The sequence below is a fragment of the Dendrobates tinctorius genome, unplaced genomic scaffold, assembly GCF_039654945.1.
Source record: "Dendrobates tinctorius isolate UK_male_01 unplaced genomic scaffold, ASM3965494v1 ptg000233l, whole genome shotgun sequence".
Classification (NCBI taxonomy): Eukaryota; Metazoa; Chordata; class Amphibia; order Anura; family Dendrobatidae; genus Dendrobates; species Dendrobates tinctorius.
In genome coordinates this window covers 5394517-5415203 of record NW_027361900.1, presented here as the reverse complement: position 1 = coordinate 5415203, position 20687 = coordinate 5394517, and the positions used below count along the sequence as shown (strand labels likewise).

Here is a 20687-nt window from a genome sequence, read left to right as displayed (position 1 = left end):
ATCTCTCTGATTGCTCCTTTTCTGTATCTTTTGCTGGTTCCTCCTCCTCTCATCTTCCCTTCCTCAAGGATTGGTTCTAGGCCTCCTCCTCTTCTCCTTGTACACTGCCCCTATTGGTCAAACAATCAGTAGATTTGGTTTTCATTACCATCTCTATGCTGATGACACCCAATTATATGCTTCCTTTCCTGACATCATGCCTGCCTTTTTAGAAAACACCAGCGATTGTCTAAACACTGTGTCTAACATCATGTCCTCACTATATCTGAAACTGAACCTGTCAAAGACTGAACTCCTTGTGTTTCCTCCCTCCACTAATGCACCTATACCCGACATTGCCATTTCTGTTTGTGATTCCACTATTACTCCCCAGCAACATGCCCGCTGTCTTGGGGTCATACTTGACTCCGAGCTTTCATTCGCCCCCCACATCCGATCACTGGCTCGCTCTTGTTATCTGCACCTCAAAAACATTTCTAGAATTCAACCTTTTTCTTTCCTTCGACTCCGTGAAAACTCTTACTGTTTCTCTTATTCATTCTCGTCTGAACTATTGTAACTCTCTTCTAATCGGTCTCCCTCTTACCAAACTCTCCCCCCTCCAATCTGTCGTGAATGCTGCAGCCAGGATCATATTCCTCACCAATCGTTACACCGATGCCTCTACTTTGTGCCAGTCAGTACACCGGTTACCCATTCACTCCAGAATCCAGTACAAACTTAGTACACTCACCCACAAAGCTCTCCATGGTCAGCACCACCCTACATCTCTTCTATCGTCTCAGCCTACCACCCTACCCGCGCCCTCCGTTCTGCTGATGACCTGAGGTTAGCATCCTCAATAATCAGATTCTTCCACTCCCGTCTCCAAGACTATACATGTGCTGCATCAATTCTTTGGAATGCACTTCCCAGGTCAATACGATTAGTCCCCAATCCCTACAATTTTAAACGTGCCCTGAAAATGCATTTATTCACACTGGCCTACCACCTCAACACATTAACCTAATCTATCCCTGTGTGGCACAGCCAAAAGTTTTACCATAACCAGATTCCCCGTATCATGTTCCCACAAGCTTTATGCATCCATTAGCCCTCTGTGTCTGTACTGTTACACACTTAACATTATGGCTGGTCCATACAATCAGGGCAATTGTTACCACCCACCTTTCGTGTCTACCTCTTTCCTCATAGACTGTAAGCTTGCGAGCAGGGCCCTCACTCCTCTTGGTATTTGTTATAATCTATGTGATTATTGTTATGCTGTAATGTCTATAGTCTGTACAAGTCCCCTCCGAAATGTAAAGTGCTGCGGAATATGTCGGCACTATAGAAATAAAATTATTATTATTATTTATTAGGTTCATTATCCATTTTTTTCTTTCCTTTCAGTCTTCCCATCTGGTTCTCCATACATATTATTTTATTTTTTTCTGTACAATTATCTCTTACTATGTAAATGTATTTCATTATCTTTTTTGTAAATTATACTACATCTTTGATTTTCCATACATTGTAAGCAGGACATAGTCATTGTATGCTTTTATTTATCATTTATCGCAGACTGAGGAAGGCCATGTAGGCCGTAACGTTGGGAGCTGAATAGCTCACCATTGTGCTTCTTACAACAGTGGGGATCCACGTTTGTTCTCCATATTTACCACAATAATTTTAAGCAGTCAGACTGAGGAAGGCCATGTAGGCCGAAACGTTATTTTACGGACTGCACAAATAAAAACATTTCTACTATACATGGACGCCTTAAGTTGAGTGCCAAGTTATCGTATTTTTCGCTTTGCGAGACACACTTTTTTCCCCCCAAATTTGTGGGGGAAATGGGGGTGCATCTTACAATGCGGATATACCGGTAACCACTTACCTGTAAGTAGCTGCAGGCTGGGATGAGGGGGTGTCCGTTGCCGCCGCGCTGCTGTTGCCCGCTGCTGCTGCCTGGGATGTCCGCTGCTGCTGCCTGGGGTGTTCGCTTCCGCCCGTGATGTCCGCTGCTGCGAGGGGCTCTGCCGACATTTTGTGAATGGCCAGAACCCCCCGGCAGTTCTGTGGTTTCCTCCTGTGCGTTGGACTCCAGTAACATGGCCGCCGGGAGGCGGCGCAAGCGCAGACGAAAATCTCGGGAGATGAGATTTCAGTGCTGAGATCTCATCTCCGAGATCTCCATGCTGAGATTTCCATCTGCGTAGGCGGCCATTTTACTGGAGTCCACATGCACAGGCTGAAACTATGGAACTTCCAGGGGGCTCTGGTCTTTCAAGAAATGTTGACAGAGGCCCCCGCAGCGGCGGACATCCCGGGCAGTGGCGGCGGACAGCAGCAGCCGAAATCCCAGGCAGTGGTGGCCTCGGACACCCTGGGCAGCGGCGACGGGCAGCAGCAGACACCCTGGGCAGCAGCAGGCCTGTAATAAGTATCAGGCACATGGGACCCTGGCAGCACACTGTTTATCTCGGTGATACAAGCCCATGCACTTCATCCTTCTTTACTTTTGCACTGCAGCACTTTGTACCGGATACTTATTACAGGTCCATTGTAGTTATATGCCCCATGATGTGTTTGCACTATTAGCACTTTATCACACAGCGATTTTGCACTGGTTTCTGTATAGCACCTTTGGCACTAGAGCACTATGGTTATAACACTCTTTACATTTCCACAATGCAGCACTTTGTTTTTCTGATTTCATATTTTTTTTAAATTGGATTCCCTCCATATTAACAATGATAGGGGCAGTTGAGAAAATTAGGAAAAAAATTGAAGCAAAAAATGTGGTCAATTCTCTACTGAATATCCCCTATCCAGGTATATATGGTCCCCTTATCCCCATTCTGATAAACATGGCCCCCTCGTCCCTATCCTGGTATGCATGGCACCATCTCGTCCTGGTATGCATGGCCCCATCTCGTCCTGGTATGCATGGCCCCATCCTTATAAGAAGCCCCCACCCCCATCCCTATCCTGGTATGCATGGCCCCATCAGAAAACAATAAAAAACCCAAATCACTACACTTACCTACCCGACGCTCCCTTCACAGCCTCCTGCTCTGGTGCCAGCAACTGCTATATGCTTGTAAGCAGCGCTGAGGACCATGCGTATTCATGAATATTCATTTCTCTTAAGTAGCGGCACACGTGACCGCCGGTAGCAGCAGTAAGCCGGTGGCTGACACTGTGCGCTACTGAAGAGAAATGAATACTCACTGATCTTTGCATGCACAGTCCTGGCAGCTGTGCTCTGCTTGTGAGCAGCACATGACGTCCCTGCCATGCGCTGCTTACAAGCATATAGTTGCTGGCACCGGAGCAGGATGCTGCGAGGGAACGCGGGGTAGGTAAGTGTAAAGGTTTTTTTTTTTTTTGTTTTCTGATGGGGCCATGAATACCGGGATGGGGGCCAATTATAAGGATGGGGGCTAATCAAGACACTATTATTAAAGAGAAATGAATATTCATTGCCCTCCAAGCCCATGGGCATGGAATGCAGTGAATATTCATTTCTCTTTACCAGCGGGAACAGGAGTTAGCCGCAGCCACCAGCTTCAGCCTCCTGTGACCCGCTGCTCCGCGGATGCCGTTCCCCCACCCCCCACCACATCCAAAGCAGGTACATCTGGACTATAAGACGCACCCCCCATTTTCCTCCACATTTTTGAAGGAATACAGTGCTTCACACAGTCCGAAAAATACGGTAGTTTTAATACAAACTTAAAAACTCAGGAAAAAGGGAAACTCTGCTGTTATTGTACAGAAATTCACACTTGGCCTCACTGCACATTTACTGTTGTCGCTCATAAAAGGGAAGTTTGGCCAGAAAGACTAGACCTGGTCTTGTAGGGACCATGAGACATTCAGCAGCACAGAAGGGAGAGAAGAGTCATCCAATAAGATCTCAGGGATCTAGGAAGCCAACAGCATCATTACCCTCCGCTTTCTCTTACAGGCCCAGCATAATATTTTTCTTCAAGTGATTTTCTATCTTGTCAGCAGATTCTACGTACGCTGTCATTTGGCTTTATAGTTACAGATCTGGGCAGGTAACGGTCAGCATCTCCTAATTCCAGGGGGTAGGTGGATCTACCAGGTTGTAAGTCCAATAGAAAAGGGCTTTCAATGCCAGATATCATTTCAACCATTTTGGGTGGAGGAGAATGTTTTGGTCTAGATGCAAAATGGTGATCATGGTATTACGGCCGGACTACACCACCGACAAAGCAGCCACAGCCGGTGACTAAGAAGAATCTGCGACTTCTCTGCATTCAGTGGTTACTACTCACCTGGGTAGTCATATGTAGGAATCTCCTCGTTACACCACTCATCACCCCTCACATATGTCTCTGTAGTATTAATATGGGTCAGATCTTCACCCTGAAACAAATATTGTAAAAGTCAGAGACAGATGGAGAAGTCCCATCTATGATCAGCTCTAATCCTGCCATCTCCACCGTTCTCATTACACAAGTATAAAACATATAATACTGGTGGATAAAATAAGACTGAGCACAAGACCTTCACAGCCGTCTACACATCATAGGGGAGCTCTCCTGACACCTTCTCTCCATCTACCTGATGATCCTGAGGAACATTGGGATCTTCTTGGTTACAGTCCTGTGGAAGAAGAGGACGGGGACATCTCTCTGGTGTTGTCCTCTTTCTGGATAGATCTGGAGGAAACACATACAGGAACTGAATTCATTCTCTACATACAGATAATTATAGGCCGTGTGTATTTAGTCCTGTCTATTACCTGGTGATGTGAGGGGCTGGGGAACCTCCATTATGACGTTCTTGTACAGATGTCTGTGTCCTTCTAAATACTCCCATTCCTCCATGGAGAAATAGACAGCGACATCCTGACACCTTATAGGAACCTGACACATACAATGATACCGTCATCCCCCGATCCCTTCATAGTGTTACTGTATAATTTCCCAGCATTCCCAGCAGTGTCACCTCTCCAGTCAGCAGCTCAATCATCTTGTAGATGAGTTCTAGGATCTTCTGGTCATTGATGTCCTCATGGATCAGGGGGTGAGGTGGAGGCCCCGTGATTGGGCTCAGGGGTCTTCCCCATCCCTCAGACACAGGGTCCTGACAGCGATCACTAGAGGTCTTCTTCACCACTGTGTAATCCTGGTTATGGAGAGACACATTGATAAATCTCACTACAGACATTTCCAGAGTCCTCACCTCTCCAGTTCTGTCCATCTGTTATTCCCATAGATAAGAATGATGTAATGTGACGTCATCAGAATCTCTCACCTCTCCAGTGAGACGGAAGAGGATCTCTAGGGTGAGGTGTAACATCCTCTCCGCCATCTTGTCTCTGCCCATATCCATCCTTGATGGGTAAATCAGGAAAATTCTCTTCTGTAGAAGATCTTCACTGAGAGGATCCGATATTGTAGAGACCTGAATGAGAAGAAGATGATGTGATGTAACATCATAAGAATCCTGTGTAATAATACAATTACTGGAGATAATAAAGGAAACATATGAGGAGATTTATTATCTTACAGGGTTTAGTTTTCTTCCCTGACATCTACTAATAAAACCTATATATTTAGGCCACAGACAACAATCAGTTTCCTCCTCGGAGTCGGCAGCTGAACACGTTCCTCATAGACTCATCTTCCATAACGCTAATTCTGGTCTCAATACCGACACTGGAATTGGCATTAGCAATACTGCAGGAGATATTTTTTACACGCAGTAGCGTAGCTACCGGGGGTGCAGAGGGGGTGGTTGCCCCAGGCCCTGTGTTCTGAGGGGGCCCACCCGGAGCTACGCTACTGTCAGGGCTGGCGTTTGTACTGCACATGTATTAGAGTGCAGAGAGTGAGTCATGTGACCGCTCTTCTGCAGTCTGTGGAGGAGAGGGGGAAGGAAGGTCACTCACCCAATCCAGGATGAGCGCGCTCTCCTTCAAAGCTCCCTGCTGCAGAGAAGTCATCAGCCCCAAAAGCCTGGACGCAGCGGGGCTTGCTCTGCCTCTGACTGTGAGCTGAGCTCACTGTCTGCACTCTTCTGCTTCTGCCTGGAAGGAACCTGACAGCCAAGGAGGCTAGGAGCAGCACCGAGGACCAGGGACACACTGGACACAGCATGAGGACTGATGAGTATCTTGGCACATGTCATTTACTATTTGATATGTCTAATCTGTTGGTCGAATATATACATACAGATATATAAAGCAATTAAGGTTCTTAAAGGGTTTGTCCACTACTTTAAATTAACCCCCCAATGTATCCCCCTGGCGCCCCTTATGAATTTTGTAAATACCTCATGTTGCCTATACTGCCTGTGAGCGTCGCTATCGCTGGCCGCTCACAGGCAGCACATGACCCCTGGCTGCAGCCGGCTCTTGCTTCTGTTGACGTCCCGACAAGTGCTGGCAGCAGCTGGGGGTCCATCTTCCTCCTTCCACACTGGCTGCCAGGCTGTGGGCACAATTATCCCCCCGCGTCACACCCGGCATCCACTAGGCACCCATTCATTGAGAAAGCGTGCAGTGGATGCTGGGTGTGACCCCGGGGGTAACCCCGCCCACAACCCAGCAGCCACTGCGGGGACCCAGCGCTGAGTCACGCCTCACTTGTGACGTCAGCGCTGGGTTACGTGCTGCCTGTGAGCGACCAGCGATAATGCCGCACACAGGCAGTATAGGCAACATGAGGTATTTACAAAATTCATTAGGGGCCCCGGGGGGATACATTGGGGGTTAATTTAAAGCAGTGGACAACCCCTTTAAACTTTTATGTCTTGTTTATCCTGCAAGCTGGACAGAGACTAAGGGTATGTGCACACGTTGCTTATTCCATTGTGGATTTTTCTGCACGGACTCTGCAGAATCCGCAGGTAAGACGACCTGTGTTTTATCTGCGGGTTTCCTGCGGATTTAGTGCGGATTTTCTCGCGTTTTTACACCTGCAGATTCCTATAATGGAATAGGTGTAAAAACGCTGCAGAATCCGCACAAAGAATTGACATGCTGCAGAAAATAAACCGCTGTGTTTCCGCGCTGAATTTTCCGCAGCATGTGCACAGCGGTTTTTGTTGCTCACTATGGGCCTGATTCACCGTCTCTCCTGCCTTGATTGACATGGCTGACGTCTCCTGTGTCATCCACTGTCTGTCCAGTTCTCGCACCTGCACAGGAGGGAACAGGAGCTGCGCAGCGCAACAGACCGGATGACATAGGAGGCATCAGCCACGTCAGTAAAGGCAGGAGGATGGCAATTGTGGGGTCAGAGGAGGCGCTGAGCAGGGACCATAGACACTCATCCGACTGGACGCTGCCGATTAGCTTACGAGAAGGAGAATGATTATTTTCTTAAGTTTGCGAGCGGCTGGAATCTTGCAGGATGGCTTTTTAAATGTGGCTAAAAGGCGGTGGCTACAGGTCTTACAGATTAAAGGGAGCCTTTCAGCATGCTGCCCCCATATAAGGTCCAGCCAGCATCGCCCTCACATACAGTGTTCTAGAATGCTCTCTATATGTCCCCAATCCTCTATGCAAGGCACAAAAAAGAGCTTTCATTATACTCACAGACGGCGCTGTCTGGGCGTCTCTAGTCCTAATCCGGTGCTCACCCTCTTCTTGTGATCGCTGTCCCGCTTCGTGTGGAAGATGCGTCCTACATCATGCATTCAGTGTCCTCTAGCGCACTTCTGTGCAGGTGCACTTATCTTTGCCCTACTGAAGTCAGAGCATAGTATTGTAGTGCGCATGCGCCGGCTTTACATCCAGGTCATCAGCGCCCTTTAGCCTTTCCCAGCACATACGCACTACAGTACTTAGCTCTGCTTTCAGCAGCCCAGAGAAAAGTGCGCCTGCACAGGAGCACAATGGGTGACACTGTGTGGATGACTAAGGACGTGTCATCCAGATGATGCAGTTATGGAGAATGGCGATCTTAAGTCAAGACCAGCTATGCCTTGGTGAGCGCCATTGGTGAGTATAATGAGAGGTCATTTTTATGCCTTGCAGAGGCAATAGGGGCAGATTTACAGCTTTCCATATAGACTCTGCCTATGGGGAAGCATTATGCTATAGAGGCTGCCTATGGGGGTGCATTATACTATATAGTCTTCCTATGGGGGTGCATTACGCTATGGAGGCTTCCTATGGGGATGCATTACATTATAGAGGCTGTCTATGGGGGTGCATTACACTATAGAGGCTGCCTATGGGGATGCATTATACTATATAGTCTTCCTATGGGGGTGCATTACGCTATAGAGGCTTCCTATGGGGATGCATTACATTATAGAGGCTGCCTATGGGAATGCATTACATTATAGAGGCTGCCTATGGGGAGTGCATTACATTATAGAGGCTGCCTATGGGGGTGCATGATACTATAGAGTCTTCCTATGGGGGTGCATTACATTATAGAGTCTGCCTATGGGGATGCATTACATTATAGAGGCTGCCTGTGGGGGTGCATTATACTATAGAGACTGCCTATGGGGGTGCATTATACTATATAGTCTTCCGATGGGGGTGCATTACACTATAGAGGCTGCCTATGGGGGTGCATTATACTATAGAGGCTGCCTATGGGGGTGCATTACGCTATAAAGGCTTCCTATGGGGGTGCATTATACTATATAGTCTTCCTATGGGGATGCATTACATTATAGAGGCTGCCTATGGGGATGCATTACATTATAGAGGCTGCCTATGGGGGTGCATTATACTATATAGTCTTCCTATGGGGAGTGCATTACATTATAGAGGCTGCCTATGGGGGTGCATGATACTATAGAGTCTTCCTATGGGGGTGCATTACATTATAGAGGCTGCCTATGGGGATGCATTACATTATAGAGGCTGCCTGTAGGGGTGCATTATACTATAGAGACTGCCTATGGGGGTGCATTAGACTATATAGTCTTCCTATGGGGGTGCATTACATTATAGAGGCTGCCTGTGGGGGTGCATTATACTATAGAGACTGCCTATGGGGATGCATTATACTATATAGTCTTCCTATGGGGAAGCATTACACTATAAAGGCTGCCTATGAGGGTGCATTATACTATATAGTCTTGCTATGGGGGCGCATTATACTATAGAGGCTGCCTATGGGGGTGCATTACACTATAGAGTCTGCCTATGGGGGTGCATTATACTATATAGAGAGGTGTGACAGGGGCAGATGGCGGCAGCATGACACAGATTTGGTGCCAAGCAAAGGAAAGGGGTGCGGGGAGGAATCTGAGGTACCGGCCATGGTAAAGTGCCCGAGGCAGCTGGTTGTGGGGCAGAACTCTGCTTACAGGGGCATAATGGGGGCATTACACTGTGTGGGGCCAAGAAAGGGGCCCTGTACTATGGGAACACTCCGTCTGTCCTCCATAGTGGGGTCGTATGTATCTATTACAGGAAACAGCACAGAAACGTGATGATTCTTATAAAGAGTCTCAGTGCAGAAGGGGTTAATGTCCCCCGTGCTCAGTAATGGGGGGAATCTCCACATACCTCCACCTGCAGAGCCGCACTCCACATATATGGCTGCTCTGTGCACAGGACCTGTGATGAGGTCACAGGAGGGGAGGAGTCAGGGGTCACATGATCTCCGGAGTGCAGACCTCCATGGAGGCTTCTCCTCAGTCAGTGACATTCCCGCCATTATTCGCCCCTCACTACTGGCACAATTACCCCGCGCCGCCTTCTCTACACAGTGTTATGTGTGGAATGTAACGTGTGGTTTCTCTGGAGGGAAACAGACCCCACACATGAGGGAATTCTCACCAGTTACCGGCCGTCTACTATATGGCGGCATATGATTGTGCTATCGACTCCACACCAGGAGCTAAAATGCCCAAATCTCGGTTATTTCCTCCTTCCAGAGTCCGACTGAGGCCGGGGTCACACATAACGTATAAGAAATCGGTCCGTGTTTCAGGGCCGAGAATGGCAGAGATGTTCCCTGTTCAGTGATCCGTGTGTCCTCCGTGTGCAGAGCGAGGATGCGATCTCCTCACATCAAAGTGTCCGTGTGGTGAGATTTTACTGAAAAATGGACATTTGACCGATCCATGGCCTGAAATATTATAGGTCTTTATAGTTCATACAGATATAGATGGCAGAATCGCCGATAATTCTGTAAAATCATGACAGAACCCGACAGGATAGGAGACATAGTTTACATACAATAAACCATTGCAGAACCATTAGATTTATAGATGTCAGTGACTAATAGTGTCAGTACTATGTGTACTATGGCTAGAGGAGCGCTAGCGTGAGGGCAAAGGACACTGCTTCCGAGACACGAGGAGCCTGCCCCTCTAGACCCATTACCCCGGAACCGCTACTGCGGAGCCAGGGAAGGTTCCCCCTGGAACACTGTGCCCTGTTAACCGTCACAGGGCGAAGACACATTAGACTGCCGCTCTGAGCATGTACTGCCTCTGCACTTGTGGTCGCCACTAACCAGCCTGAGCTTGGTGCTGGAAAGCACACTATCTGCACGGCGCCGTACAGACAGACGCTGCTACACATGCGGTACTGTGATGCCTGTGCTGACTGACGCCCACTGGCGCTAACGGATGAGAGAGCTGAATGCACTGTGGCGCTAGGCAGTATCAGTACTAGGTGCTGACTCTAACTCTGTGACCCTAACTCATACACAACCGAGGGAGGGGAGTCATAATGAGTCATTCACCTGTCTCATACAGCCATCATCACACACACCACTATAACAATAAGAATTAATCTCTATCATAGCACATAGCGGGGCGGCAAGGCTTTTATAGCCACGACCTTCCGGGACCTTCCTGATGGTCGAATCAGAGCAGGAGCTGGACCTAAGCATGTGACCTCCGATCTCCAATGAGAGATCGTCCCACGGGCATGCTTAGTGGACCGAAAAGAGGACTTAGTCCCTGGAGTAGCTCGCTGCTGACCAGCATACTAAGTCGCCCGGAGCAAAGGTCGGAGCAGGATGCCGGTGCATGTCGGCGGAGACCCTCATTCTCTCCTTGGAGGCCCGGATGGCATCCTGAGTGCATTCCCAAATGTCACGAGCCTCCACCACCCAGTCTGCCACCCTGGAATAGGTGGACAACACGGGCATAGGGACAGGGACGCGCGGAAGCTGGCCATAATTAAGTAGGAATGGGGTCTAGCCGGTGGAATCGGCCACAGCATTGTTCAAAGCAACTCCGCCCACGGTAGCAGGGATTCCCAGTCATCTTGCCTGGCCGAGACAAAATTTCATAGGTATGTGACCATGGTCTGGTTGGATCTCTCTACCAACCCGTTCGTCTCGGGATGATAGGCTAAACATTCCCAAATCCTGCAACCTTTCCTCATAAGACAGGTTTTGCAGACCGGTCACCATTCTGGTCGCTCTTTTCTGAACTTGCTCCAGTTTGTTGATGTCTTTTTTAAAATGTGGCACCCAAAACTAGACACAGTATTCCAGATGAGGTATGACCAAAGAGGAGTCGAGGGCAATAATGACTTCACGTGATCTAGACTGTATGCTTCTGTTAATACATCCTAGAATTGCATTTGCCTTTTTTGCTGCTGCATCACACCGTTGACCTATTAGTATACCCAAGTCTTTTTCACATGTGCTGTTGCTTAGCCCTATTCCTCCCATTCTGTATATGCTTTTCTCATTTTTATTGCCCAGATGTAGTACTTTGCATTTTTCCCTGTTAAAAACCATTCCACTAGTTGCTGCCCACTGCTCCAGTTTATTTATATCTTTTTGAATCCTTTCTCACTCTTCTCTATTATTAGTTATCCCTCCTAGCTTTGTGTCATCAGCAAATTTAATCAGTTTACCCTCAATTCTTTCATCTAAATTGTTGAAAAAGATGTTGAACAATACAGGGCCCAGGACAGAGCCCTGTGGTACCCCACTTGAGACATTCTTCCAACTGGATGTGCAGCCATTTACGACTACTCTTTGGGTGCAATCACTAAGCCAGTTATGAATCCACCTAACAGTTGCCTTGTCCATTCCATACCAAGTCATTGTTTTCAATAAGGATTGTGTGAGATACTTTGTCAAATGCTTTGCTGAAGTCAAGATATACTATATCTACAGCATTTCCCTGATCCACCCAATCAGTGATTCTGTCATAGAAGGAAATTAAGTTAGTCTGACATGACTTATTAGTTACAAACCCATGCTGACTCTGTTTAATCACTTCATTCTTATCCAGGTATTGACATACATGTTGTTTAATAATTTGTTCAAAGATCTTTCCTGGTATAGACGTCAGACTCACCGGCCTATAGTTGCCTGGGTCCACCTTCTTCCCTTTTTGAAGATAGGAACATTTGCTCTTCTCCAGTCTTCTGGGACTTCTCCTGTACTCCAAGTATTTTCAAATATTATGGAGAGGGGTTCAAAAATTTCTTCTGCTATCTCCTTCAGTACTCTAGGGTGTAGTTCATCAGGACCTGGAGACTTGAATTCATTTAAGTTAGCTAAGTGTTTCCTCACTATCTTTCTGTTTATAGATATCCTGGATTCCTCTATTCCCTTAATAGGACAGTGAAGAACAGTTGATGTTACATTTCCTTTCTGAGAGAAAACAGATGCAAAATAGGAATTTAAAAGTTCGGCCTTCTCAACATCCTGTCTTACCATTTCATCATTTTCATCTGGTAAAAATCCTATAGCATCTTTGACTTTTCCTTTACTTTTGACATATCCCCAAAATCCTTTATTATTGCTTTTGATGTCTCTTGCAAGCCTCAATTCATTGTCAGCTTTAATAATCTGATTTGTGCCCTGCAGGTTCTGCAGACAGCATTATATTCTTCTTTAGATAGGTCTCCCTCTTTCCTTTTTATAAACATTTCATTCTTCCTTTTTAGCATGTGCTTAAGTTCTGTGTTCATCCATCCTGGTTTCCTTAAATGCTTCCTATTCTTCCCTCTTTTTGGAATTGTTAACAATTGTGCTTTGAGAATTTCATTTTTCAAGATTTCCCATCCTTCCTGGACATTTTTGTCCTTAAGGATATCCAGCCATTGGATCCCTCCAATTCTCTTTCTGAATCCCTTAAAATCTGCCTTTCTGAAATCTAACCTTGACGTCTGCGTCTTCACAGGTCTTCCTCCTCTAGTTATCCAAAATTCTAAAATAGCATGGTCGCTACCTCCTAGGGTCCCAGCCACTTTTACCTCCTCAACCATTTCCTCCCTGTCTATAAGGATTAGATCCAAGGTAGCAGTTCCCCTTGTTTTCTCCCTTACCTTTTGGAAGACAAAGTTGTTAGCAAGAGAGGATAAGAATTTCCTTGACCTGTTAGTTTTGCCTGAGAGAGATTCCCAACAAATGTCTGGATAGTTGAAATCTCCCATGAAAACTATGTCATATTTTTGGAGAACTTGGCCATTTGATGCATAAAGAGTTCATCCATATCTTCAGCTTGCACAGGCGGCCTGTAGTAAATGCCTACAATGGTGTCCTTTCCATGGTTCTGTCTTTGTATTCTTACCCAAACAGTAAGTAAGTCCTTGTATTCTTACTCTCAAAAGGGAATCCCCCATGACCACCACTCTCCGTTTCTTCTTCACAACATTTTTCTTTCTCCATCCAGGAGGATTCTGAAGGAGTACAAGGTTGCTGTTTGTGGGCAAAGTCTTATCCTGATGTATTTCTTCATCGTTTTCCTGCGTGAGAGCCTGGTACTGGTTTCTGAGCAGTATGGGTGCTGACTGCCTCCTGATCCTCCTGCTTCTCTGGGTCATATGTCTCCATTCCTCTGTTTCTTCAGGTGCACTTTGAATTTCTTCTCTTTCTGTAACATGAAGAGATAATTCTGCTCTGTCTAAGAACTCTTCACCTTCCTTAATGATCTTCAATGTAGCTAACCTCTCCTCGAGATTTTGCAACTTTTCCTCCAACAGGGACACAAGCTTGCATTTGTGGCATGTGAAGTTTGGCTTTTCCACTGGTAAGTCTGTGAACATGTAGCAAGAAATGCAGCTCACCAAATGGCTCCTGGCCTCTTCCATATTGTTATTGTTAAAGAGATTTCAAAGCGATGAAAAATGAGCCAAAATTTACTGATTTCCTCTTTTCAGCTGCAACGGCCAAAATCCAGTGATCGTTGAGCTCGCAGAGACTCTTCACTTATCCCAGAAGGCACTGGGAATATGCAAATTCTCTCCTCAGGACTCTTCCCCTGGTCTGCCGATTTCCTCTTTTCAGCTGCAACGGACAAAATCCAGTGATCATTGAGCTCGCGGAGACTCTTCACTTATGCTAAAATTTTGCCCGCTTTGTTTCCCTGCCAGTAATATTTGGCTTTACTTTTCCGTAGATTGTGCTCGTATTTGTGTTGGAGCAGTTGGTATAGTTCATACCTTAGTTTCTGTAATGTTTGGAGGATTGTTTGTGGGGCTACGTTTGTGTGCCTCTTCTAGTGCGCTATGTTTTGATTAATTTCCTCTATTTGGTGTAGTGTTGGTTTTTTATTCTGGGACGCTATTTTACCCCGGATGTCGGCCTTGTGGGCGCACCATACTGTAGATACGGACACATCAGGTGTGTTATTAATTGTGAAATATTCTGATAATGCTTCCTGCAATTGGGGCCTAATTTTATGGGATGTGATTCGGTAGTTATTTACTCTCCATGGGGAATATGTCGGATAGTTGTATCCCTCTGTAATTTGACCGGAGACTGGGGCGTGGTCCGACCAGGTTATGTTCCCTATCGCGGCCTTTTGGACGTCCTGTAATAACCATTTATCTGTGACCATTAGGTCAATTCTGGAGTCACCTCTATGGTAGTGTGAGTAGAAGGTGTAATCCCGCTCGGAGGCGTGTAGAACCCGCCAGACATCATAGAGTTCTTCCGCTAGGAGGGTCTGAGAGAGTGATTGGGTATTTTCTTTCTTTTGAGGGGGCACGAATTTATCAATGTTAGGACAGGGGGTGATGGTAAAGTCCCCGCAGACTAACAGGGCGCCTTTTTTAACCTTTGCTACTTCCGCCAGGGTGTCTTTAAGAAATGAGATCTGCCTGGAGTTAGGGGCATAATAGAGACAATTGTATAGGTCTTGTTATTTATGGTGCAGACTAGGATGACATATCTGCCCTCGTCGTCCACTACGCTGGTGATTAGCTGGAAGGCGACGGTGTTCTTTATTGCGATTACTACTCCTCTTTTTTGTCAATTGCTTGGGAATGAAAGACATTTGGGAAATTTCTATTCTGCAGTCTGGGGGCGTCAGTGCTATATAGGTGGGTTTCCTGAACGCACAATACATCTGCTTTTAGGGATTTGGCCTCTTTCCATAGAAGGGATCTTCTGAATGGACTATTCAGTCCCTTTACATTAATGCTAGAAATGTGAAGAACCATGTACAGATTACAGATAAAATATGTGTGTCACCACTAGACAATTAGGAAAAATGGGGGAATAACAAAAAACAAACTTTAATTTTGTGAAAAAACAGTAACAGCTTCAAAAATAGAGTTTGGTTCTAAGTGAACCTCCTGGATATGCTCCTTTATCCAGTATATAGTGGGGGGTATTGGGGGCTGATATGCTCCTCTATCCAGTATATAGTGGGGATATTGGGGGCTGATATGCTCCTCTATCCAGTATATAGTGGGGGGTATTGGGGGCTGATATGCTCCTCTATCCAGTATATAGTGGGGGCATTGGGGGCTGATATTCTCCTCTATCCAGTATATAGTGGGCCATTGGGGGCTGGTATTCTCCTCTATCCAGTATATAATGGGGGGTATTGGGGGCTGATATGCTCCTCTATCCAGTATATAATGGGGGGCATTGGGGGTTGATATGCTCCTCTATCCAGTATATAGTGGGGGGTGAAGAGAAAGAAAAACCTCTCCTCTCGTGCCTCCGCAGACCATGGTGAAAAATAGTCTTGTATTCTCTTCTCTTGTTCATGTCCACACCTTCATCAGGGTGGACGGCATCTTCTTCAGTGGGGAGCTGGTATCCTCGTCCACCGTCACCAGCGACCACTTCTGCAGCAGAGACATGGCCTCTCGGGGGGAAGTCAGGACCTGTGTGACCCCATTCTTGGTGACGATCACCGGGTAGCCCCACTTGTACATGATCCCGTTGTCCTGTAGGATCTTGGTGGCTGTGGAGAACTCCCGCCTTCTGTTCAGGGTCACGGCGGATAGGTCAGTGAACACCATGATTCTCTTGAACCTCTGGGAGCTCCGGTCCGCCCGCTGCAGCTTTTATAATGGCTTCTTTAATGATAAAAATAAAGCCTGGCAATTACATCCGAGCACAGAGGCGGGGGCACTTTTGGGTTTGGGGATCCTGTGCGCTCTATTATGAGGTCTCGCTGCTCCGCCTCAGGGACTAGTGCGGTAAAGAAATCTGTTAGGAACTCCTTCAACGCGCCCGCAGCAACGCTTTCTGGTATCCACCTGAAGCGCAGATTGTTGCGCATGGAGCGGTCCTCCAAATCCGCCAGCTTTAGTTTTAGGGTGGTGATCTCCTCATCTGCCTCATAATGAGTGTCCACTAAGTGGTTGTGGGCTGTGAATTCCTCCAGCTTCTCCTCAGTATGGGCTGTTCTGTCCCCTATGTGCCCGATGTCTTTCTGTAGTGCAGTGAGGGCTGAGGTAATGTCACTATGTATAGCCTGCTTTATATCTCCTAGCAGGGACTTCAGTGTGGCCTCAGTGATGGGGGTGGAGGGGTGCCCTGTGTCAGGTGCATATACTTGTGTTTTGTTGCTCTGCTTCTCCGGGCTCCTGGATGAAGAGCTGCCCGATCTCTCCTTTGCCTGCTCCACTTCACTCATGCCCCTCTCCTGTGAGGTCTGACCCAGTGTCAGGAGATCAGACCCCCCCAGAGCGCTACACACCGCCGCTGGCCGCATGGTGAATGCTGCGGTGGCCATCTTGGATTTTCTCAGGCGCTGGCACAAAGACCGTTATCCTGACCGGCGCTGCTCCCCTGCTCCTCGTTGTGCACCCCATCAGTGCACGGACCCCGTCTGAGGTCGTGATAAGTGGAATTGCGGGTTTCCCCCACCGTTAGTTGCTGCTGGGGCCCGGAGCTAGCGTTCTCTGCGCCCACTCAGCTCCTCATCCAGACACGACCCCCGTGTCCTCTCATTATATAAGCTATTCATTTATAAGTGCACAGGATCTATTCCCCTTATACACCGATATCCAGTGACAGATCTACAATCCGTTTACATATATCTATGTATGGATTTATCTTACACTCAATAAATACGGTGCACTTATCTCATCTCCACCTTGATAGTGACGCTCTCTTAGGATACATGTTACTCTATGATGGCACTTCTGCACATGGCCACTAGATGGAGCTACAACATCTGACATTTGGAAAACCAAAAACAAAACACAAAACAAATATCCTGGAATAAAAAAGTAAAAAAATATATATTGCAAAAATTGCATGAAGGTAGTAATAATAAGGGTATTTAGTTAACATAATTTTGATCAAAATAATGTAGAAGCCATCCCGCCACGTCACAGCAACCCTTGTGGGACAGTCCTAACTCTTGTATTTAAAACCTTTCCACTTGTCAAGTGACGTAAATGTGAACAAGGACAGAGGGACTGAACCACCAGTAATAGTATTGGCCAGACAGGATGGATTTTCCAACTCAGAAGCAGGGCGGTCACACCCTTATATGCACAGAATGCACAATGAAACAAATGAGAAACTGGGTCTGTGTTCATATGCAATTACATTTTGCATGCACATTAATTTACTTTTTCTGCTCAGACCCAGTTTCTCATTTGTTTCATTGTGCATTCTGTGCATATAAGGGTGTGACCGCCCTGCTTCTGAGTTGGAAAATCCATCCTGTCTGGCCAATACTATTACTGGTGGTTCAGTCCCTCTGTCCTTGTTCACATTTACGTCACTTGACAAGTGGAAAGGTTTTAAATACAAGAGTTAGGACTGTCCCACAAGGGTTGCTGTGACGTGGCGGGATGGCTTCTACATTATTTTGATCAAAATTATGTTAACTAAATACCCTTATTATTACTACCTTCATGCAATTTTTGCAATATATATTTTTTTACTTTTTTATTCCAGGATATTTGTTTTGTGTTTCGTTTTTGGTTTTCTCTGTGTAAAGGTCATGTGTTCATATGCAATTACATTTTGCATGCACATTAATTTACTTTTTCTGCTCAGACCCAGTTTAACATCTGACATTTGCCTGAATTTTTATATCTACACATGGTTTACACAAATTATATTTTCTTGTGGTAACTCTATACTATTTACCATTAGAAGCTGTGTATTTCTGTAATTATTTGTATGTATACATGATTGATTACCACTTCTATCTCTGTAAAAACAATCCCCTTTAACCCCTTTCTGACATTGGGTGTAAATGTACTTCCTCCCTTTGATGTGGGCTCCGGTGCTGAGCTTACATCTTTTCCGGCACATGTCAGCTGTTTTGAACAGCTGCCATTTGCCCCGAACAACCTCTGACAGCGGCATTTAATGCTCACTTCCAGCAAGCACTGGAAATCCCGCCCATCGGTGACCCCATCACATGATCATGGGTCACCGATGGGTTGGCATGACAACCAGAGGTCTCCAGCAGACCTCTATGCTTGTCACTGCCAGAATGCTGTGAGCGCCGCCCGTTAGCCAAAACCACATGGACCAGTGATCATCCCGCTGAACTCCCGCTCTCCTATTAACATGGGCAAAACGCTACTCAGACAACACAGGGTGAGGGTAAAACAGTGTGGCCATGCTTTACTGTACAACAAAACAGGCAAATAACACATAGAACACAAAGAAAAGATGAGGTGGCACTCACCAGTGTAAAAAGTCTGTTCTTTATTGATCAAGCCGTTCACAGCATGTCCTCAGGGAGAATGGGAGATAGAGTATGCGAGTGATGACGGCCATTTTGCGCTTCTGCGAGTCCACACTTTCTTTACTTGGTGTGCACCCGAAGTGTCCGGTTACATGAGCTCATCATGGCTAACTGAGCAGTATCGCACCGAGCACATGTAGCGGCCGTGATTTCCCTGTGGTGCAGTTCATCTCTTTGTATGCTAACAAATACAACAGTCAGAGTCTCACCCTTCCACTGACCTGCCGGGATAATAGCTTCTGTGACTACAGATCTTCCAGGGTCACTACCCCAGCTGTGGCCCACACAGAGAGGAGGTAATGACAAGCTTAGGAAGATGACAGTCCATACAAGGCCAGTTGATCCGAGGATCACAACCTGGCTTCATCTTCCAGGGTCGACTACTCCACCTGTGGCATGCACACAGAGAGGAGGTAACAATAAGTGTAGGAAGATGACAGTCCATTGAGTCCATACAAGGTACAAGGCCAGTTGACCGAGGATCACAACCTGGCTTCATCTTCCAGGGTCGACTACTCCACCTGTGGACCGCGCACAGAGAGGAGGTAACAATAAGTGTAGGAAGATGACAGTCCATTGAGTCCATACAAGGTACAAGGCCAGTTGATCCGAGGATCACAACCTGCCTCCAAACGTATCCATGGTTCAGTCATGGTTCAGTGATGGTCAATGGAGCAGATTTGTATTCTTCCAACTGAGGCTGAAAACCCCCAGGTTGTTTCCTATAGAATCAAAGACCTGTGTCCCTTTTGATGATGTAAAATGGCTGTTGTCCTGTCTCTTGTCCTTTGGATGTATGGATGTCTTGGCAGAATCTCTCTGGCTGTTTCTCTGTCTCTTTATACAGAGGCATGTCACCTATTTTTAGACTTAACAAGTGTCCCTCATTCAGTATTTACATAAAGGGTAAGAATGGAGATAAGATTATTATAGCAATGATTATTTAAACTATTTGCATAGTTTTTCCCTCTCTGCTTTAGAAGTCAACAAACTGGCTCCATAACACAATGAATAATTAGCATATCAGCAAAGATCACCAGTGATCAAGGATAAGCGCACAATAAAAGTCAATATTACCGGCTTACACAAACAAAAGTCTGTTTTCTTGACCAACTAGAAATCAACACTTACATTTAAAGCCAACATACAGATAACATTCTATTATTCTTCATTTGCTAAAAAATAGTCATCTGGTTAATTAAGATACAATGCTGTATGTCTTCACAATCCCAAAAGTAGAAAAATCTGTTTTTAAAACTATTAAAAAAATATAAAAAAGTTCAAATCACCCCCCTTTTGCCCCTTTCAAAATAAAACAATAAAAAATCAAACACACACATATTTGTTATAGCCGCGTTCAGAATCGCCAGATCTATCACTATAAAAAAGAATTAACCCGATCACTAAATGGCATAACGAGAAAAATGTCAAAACGCCAGAATTACTTTTTTTGGCCACAACATTGCATTAAAAAGCAATAAAGGAAAGACCAAAAGATCGTATCTGCACCAAAATGGTCTCCATTAATAGCATCAGCTCGGCACACAAAAAATAAGCCTTCACCCAACCCAAGATCATGAAAAATGGAGACGTGATGGGTATCGGAAAATGGAGCAATTCTTTTATACTTTACCTAATAAAGAGGAGGTATTTTTACTGATACAGTGGGTATGGAAAGTATTCAGACCCCTTTACATTTTTCACTCTTTGTTTCATTGCAGCCATTTGGTAAATTCATATTCATACTATCTATTCCTGACACTGGAGGGGCTTATAAACTTACACAGTATATAGTCTGAGGTCTGGGATCTGCC

The 20687-nt window shown here is 46.0% G+C and overlaps 1 pseudogene; it reads right to left on the bottom strand.

Annotated features, from left to right (window-relative positions):
* LOC141060220 (uncharacterized) overlaps nucleotides 1-20687 on the bottom strand; it is a 42196-nt pseudogene that overhangs the window by 6020 nt on the left and 15489 nt on the right.